Source organism: Aotus nancymaae, unplaced genomic scaffold (assembly GCF_030222135.1).
Source record: "Aotus nancymaae isolate 86718 unplaced genomic scaffold, 86718_ANA_hifiasm-v0.15.2.pri h1tg000028l, whole genome shotgun sequence".
NCBI lineage: Eukaryota > Metazoa > Chordata > Mammalia > Primates > Aotidae > Aotus > Aotus nancymaae.
In genome coordinates this window covers 4255796-4261982 of record NW_026988441.1, presented here as the reverse complement: position 1 = coordinate 4261982, position 6187 = coordinate 4255796, and positions in this window count along the sequence as shown.

Genomic DNA, 6187 nt, shown 5'->3' with positions numbered 1-6187 from the left:
AAGATCAGCTGATTAGTCACTTTCACTCTTAACAGCAAAGTCCCTTCACTGAAGCATTTAGATTAATGTTTAATTGAATAACAAGGGCACTGGAATCTTGGAATGGGGGACATCTTTAGAATTGTGCCTACCACACAAGTCAGAGGGAAGACATTTGTAACTCACACTGTGCATAACTGTATGCTTTTCCCACTGTCTCTCTCGAACCCTGTGAGGTAGACAGGACAGGTTGATTTATTCCCATGTTTTATACATGAAGCATAGGACTCAGAGAGGAGAAGAGGCTTGAATCATGATGACACAGCAGTTTTTAAATTTTTTTTGGAGACAGTCTTGCTCTGTCACCCAGGCTGGAGTGCAGTGGCACAATCTCGGCTCACTGTAGCCTCTGCCTCCCAGGTTCAAGCGATTCTCCTGCCTCAGCCTCCCTAGTAGCTGGGATTACAAGCACATGCTGCCACACCCTGCTAATTTTTGTATTTTTAGTAGAGACGGCATTTCGCCATGTTGGCCAGGCTGGTCTGGCCTCAGGTGATGCACCCTCCTCAGCCTCCCGAAGTGCTGGGATTACAGGTGTGAGCCACCGTGCCCGGCCGACACAGCAGTTCTTAAGGCAGCCTGGAATACCGGAAACGATACTGGGTTCAGAATCCAGGGACTTATGTTATGACTTCAGTATGTCAACTTCTTGGCCCTGTGAACCTGACCAGTTTCTATCCTGTTCTGGGCCTCAGTTTCCTTATCTGTGAAGTGATGCATTGATAACTACATCACAGTGTTGTTGTGAGATTTGAGAATGATAAAGTATGTGACTCTCCAGTGCACAGCACATGGGCCACCATTATTGTTCAGTATTTAATTTTTTTTAAAGATATCTGCAGAGCCACTGCTAGAACCCAAATTTTGTGGGTTTTGTTTGTTTGTTTTTGGAGACAGAGTCTCACTGTCACCCAGGCTGGAGTGCAGTGGCACGATCTCTGCTTATTACAGCTTCTGCCTCCTGGGTTCAAGTGATTTTCGTACCTTAACCTCCCGAGTAGTTGGAATTACAGGCGCATGCCACCACACCTTGCTAGTTTTTGCATTTTAAGTAGACAAGGGATTTTGCCCTGTTGGCTAAGCTGGTCTCAAACTCCTGGCCTCAAGTGATCTGCCCACCTTGACCTCCCAAAGTGCTGCAATTACAGGCGTGAGCCACTGCACCTAGCCAAAACCCCAAATTTCTTGGTTCCAAATCTTCTTTTATTTGACAAAGCTTTGTCATGCACCAGTTGTGTTCCAGTTTGTGTGCTGGGTGCTAGAGACACAAAAGTGACTCAGGTTTGACTTTGGAAGGTGACTCCGTTATGTCACACAAAGGCCACCCAGGAGTGGTACACAAACGTGATTCCAACATGACACACAAAAGATATTTGGACATGACTAAATTTCTCAAGGAACTCACATTCTGGTCAGAATAAATACACTTTCCTGCATACTGCGTAGTCGTAAAAGCTAACCAAGGAGAGAAAGAGAAACAGAGGGGAAGTAGGGTTAGGTAGTATTTCTAGCAGTCTGCTAATAATCTGTCAAATTTTGGAGTTTATTTTGACAGGAAAGTAAAGCCAATAGATGGTAATGAGCAGGGACTGACATGATTGATTTATAATTTAAGAGGATACCATGTGGATATGGAAATGTGGAGGGCAATGGTGGAATTATCACTGGAGCAATGGAGTAATAGAAATTCCACTGTCCTTCCTCAGCTGCAGAGCCCCCTGCATGGTCTCCTCGTCAGCTTCCTCTGAAAGTTTTCTAGGTGTCCCCAAGGAGTCTCCTATGTCTTCACAAACAGGCCCCCTTCATCTGGTGCCCGCAAGCATGGAAGCTTCATGCTGTGAACCTCTGGCCTTTCTACAGGTCAGGCTAGCACTCCTATTGTTCTGTGGGTACACCAGGCCCTATTAAAGGGTGTAGCTCCCTTCTCCTGTCCCATTCTAGGTGTATACTAGTCTCTCTTAGATGTCCCAGAGGGCACAGAAAGAACAGCTGGTACCACTTCTGCTTCTTTGCTTTGTAGAATACATCCACCAAGAGTCCTAAAGCTTTGCAGAATTCTTGCCAATTGAGGGTGAAAGGCACCTTTTTCTTTGTATTATATTCTGTTAGAAGAATCTTATAACAGGCTGGGCACAGTGGCTCATGCCTATAATCCTAGCACTTCGGGAGGCCAAGTGGATCATTTGAGGTCAGGAGTTCGAGACCAGCCTGAACAACATTGTGAAAACCTGTCTCTACTAAAAATAAAAAAAAAGTAGCTGGTCTTGGTGGCACATGCCTGTAATCCCAGCTATTCGGGAGGCTGAGGCAGAAGAACTGGTTGAACCTGGGAGGCAGAGGTTGCAGTGAGCTAAGATCATGCCACTGCACGCCAGCCTGGGTGACAGAGCAAAACTTTGTCTCAAAAAAAAGAAGAATCTCATAACAAAGTTGCTTATGCTTCATGGCAGAAAGACTAAAATGGCCCCCAATGACTCCTTCTTGACATTCACACACTTTTGTAATGCCTTCCTCTTGAATGCGGGCTGGCCCAGTAACTCATTTCTAACAGACTATGACAAAGATGATGAGATGTTACTTCTGTGATTAGGCTACGTAAGATCGTGACTTCCATTGTGCCAGCTGACACTGCCTTATTGCCTTCAATGAAGCAAGTTGCCATATTAGGGAGGCTCACATAGCAGGAAACTGAGAGCAGCTTCCACCAATGGCTAGTGAGGAACTCAGTCCAACAGCCCTTAAGGAACAATTATACCAACAACCATGTAAGTGAGCTTGGAAGCAGACCCTTACCCAGTTGTGCCTTCAGATGAAACCTTAACTCTGGCTGACACCTTGATTGCAGCCCTGTCAGAGACCCAGAAACATAACAGTAAGCCATGCTCAGATTCCTGACCCACAGAAACTTCAAGAGAATGAATGCACGTTATTTTAAGTCATTAACATTGTGGTATTTGTTATGCAACAATAGAGAACTGATATAGGGCTGGGCATGGTGGCTCATGCCTGTAATCCCAGCACTTTGGGAGGCCGAGGAGGATGGATCACTTGAAGTTAGGATTTCAAGACCAGCCTGGCAAACATGGTGAAACCCCATCTCTACTAAAAATAGAAAAATTAGCTGGACATGGTGGCACATGCCTGTAATCCCAGATACTCCAAAGGCTGAGGCAGGAGATCACTTGAACCTGGGAGGCAGAGGTTGCAGTGAGCTCAGATCATGCCACTGTGCTCCAGCCTGGGGAACAGAGTGAGACTCTGTCTGAAAAAAATAAAAAAATTAAAAAAAGAGAGAACTAGTACATGCCCCAGTGGGTTTCAGCTTCCCGCCTTCTGATATGGACTTAGTCCTGGTGAGGCCAACATAAAAACATACCATTGCTACAGTTAATATAGTTTCTCCCCTGCGAGGACTAAGATCTTCTTAACTGTTAAATTTATAGTACCAAAATGTATCTCTCAGGATAAATTTTGCCCAGAGGCTATTCTTTCTACATTCAGAAAGACATGGGGCAAATCCATCCCACTAACTAATATGTCAGACAGATGCAGAAATATATTAATCTCACCTGAACTGAAGAGGTAATACTTTGCTGTATTAGCCTGTGAGTCTCTTTTCCTAGCACTCTCTGCCACTCCCCAGTCCCTTTCCAGGTCATTCAGTAGAATGGAAAAGGGAGGGCATTAGAAAAAGGTGTACAAAAACACAGAATACACAGAAAACACAGACACAGCCAAAGCATAGAAGAAAGGGCAAAACTTTGAAGTTGAAAATGTAATTTTTTTTTTGAGACGGACTTTCGTTCGTTACCCAGGCTGGAGTGCAATGGCGCGATCTCGGCTCACCGCAACCTCCGCCTCCTGGGTTCAGGCAATTCTCCTGCCTCAGCCTCCTGAGTAGCTGGGATTACAGGCACACGCCACCATGCCCAGTTAATTTTTTTGTATTAGTAGAGATGGGGTTTCACCATGAAAATGTAATTTTGAAATTCATGACAAGGATAATGGATTGAAAACAAAGACTTTTGGATTTCAAAAGTTAAAGCATTTGGGATTTCAAAAGTCCTCACTTAAATGGAACTCACGGTACAGAGATCAGCTATTTTCCTCATACCCAAGAGTAGAAAATGCTTTTCACAAACCAGGAGAAAACTGTGCTTGTTCATTTTTTTTTCAGCAAATATTTGTCAGACCTTTTAAGAAAGCACAGTGGAAGATACAGCAGTCTATTTGATATAGGACCTCCCCCCAAGAAGTTCCCTTCTGTTTGTTTTTTGTTGTTGTTATTTGAAATGGGGTCTCCCTCTGTGAGCCAGGCTGGAGTGCAGTGGCGTGGTGTGATCCCAGGTACAGCAACCTGGGTGTCCTGGGCTCAGGTGATCCTCCCACCTCAGCCTCCATAGTATCTGGGACAATAGGCACGCACCACCACGTTCGGCTAATTTTTCCTTTTATTGTGGCGGGGATGGAGTCTTGCTCTGTCACCCAGGCTGGAGTGCAATGGTGTGATCTCGGCTCACTGCAACCTCTGCCTCCTGGGTTCAAGCAATTCTCCTGCCTCAGCTTCCCAAGTAGCTGGGATTACATGTACAGGCCACCACACCTGGCTAGTTTTTGTATTTTTAGTAGAGATGGGGTTTCTCCATGTTGCCCATGCTGGCCTCAAACTCCTGGGCTCAAGCAATCTGCCTAACTCAGCCTCCCAAAGTGCTGGGATTACAGGCATGAGTCACCGCGCCTGGCCTAGAGGTTCACTTTTGGAGAGAGTCCCTGGTAAGGCATTTCATCAGTTTCCCAACTAGCACAACAATCAAATGGAGAAGAGATATGGCAGCGGGCCGTGTGGGGTTGTTGCAGCCCCTCCACGGGGTCATCAGAAAACCAGGCTCCCCATGTTGTCATCAGCAACATCCCCAGATCGCTGGCTTTCATCCTCACGGTTGTCTCATGGTTGCCAAGCGGCTGCACCATCTCCAGCATCACATTCATCGTCCAGGAAAGAAGAAGAGGAAGGTGAGGAGGAGGAAATGATGGTGCCAGTGTCAGAAAAGCAGAACTCTCGAAACTCTCCAGCAGATAGTCTCTTAAGTTTGGTATTTTAAGTAGACAAGTCTCTCAAAATGTGTGCTCAGTAATAAATCCGGCAGAGTTAAAGGATTTTATTTTATTTGTTTATTTATTTATTTACTTTGAGATGGAGTTTCCCTCTTGTTGTTTAGGCTGGAGTGCAAATGGCGCAATCTCAGCCCACTGTGACCTCCGCCTCCAGGGTTCAAGTGATTCTCCCAAGTAGCTGGGATTACAGTCACCCACCACCATGCCCAGCTAGTTTTTATTTTTTCTTATTTTTAGTATACATGAGGTTTCACCATGTTGACCAGGCTGGTCTCAAACTCCTGACCTCAGGCAATCCACCCACCTTGGCCTCCCAATGTGCTGGGATTATAGGCACGAGCCATTGCACCTGGCCAGGTTTTTATTTTTTTGCATTGTTCATGAGGGAGAAGAGTGCAGTCCTACAGACTGGTGCACAGTTTAGGAAAACAGAGATGTCAATTACAATGTTGTTATTACCAGAGCACGAAATCATCAAGTAAGACAACCCGTCAGAATTCCATTTTGTTTGGGGATCATTTCCTAAGACATGGAATCATTTCTAACATCTTTGGAGTCTCATAAGACTATTTTGTTTAAATTGTTCTTCCAAGGGCAGATTCGTATTAACAAAGACTAGAATGAAGTCAGCAATAGTCATGAATATTCATACAAAACTGTATATTGCAGAGGAAAACATAAATGATATTCTTATAAACAGTCTCAGTTTTGCACAGCATCAAATCAAATTCCTTGAACCATTTTATAACACAGAACAATATCTTTTGATTTATTGCTGCAGGGGAAGAGAACATGTCCTTCAACTCTTTCTGAGAGTCATGCATGTACTTTATTATGAAAACTATGTTTTTAAAACCAAGCCCTGGAATTTTATTAGCCATTACATGCAAAACAAAAGAAAAGAAAAAAAGAAAAAGGCCTTTGGAGCTCACTTGGGATGGCAAAAAAAAAAAAGGGGCGGGGGGGGGGAGAAATGCCGAGTAGGCATTTATTCACTGATAATAATTTGATAACATTTTTCTTCTCCTTGGCT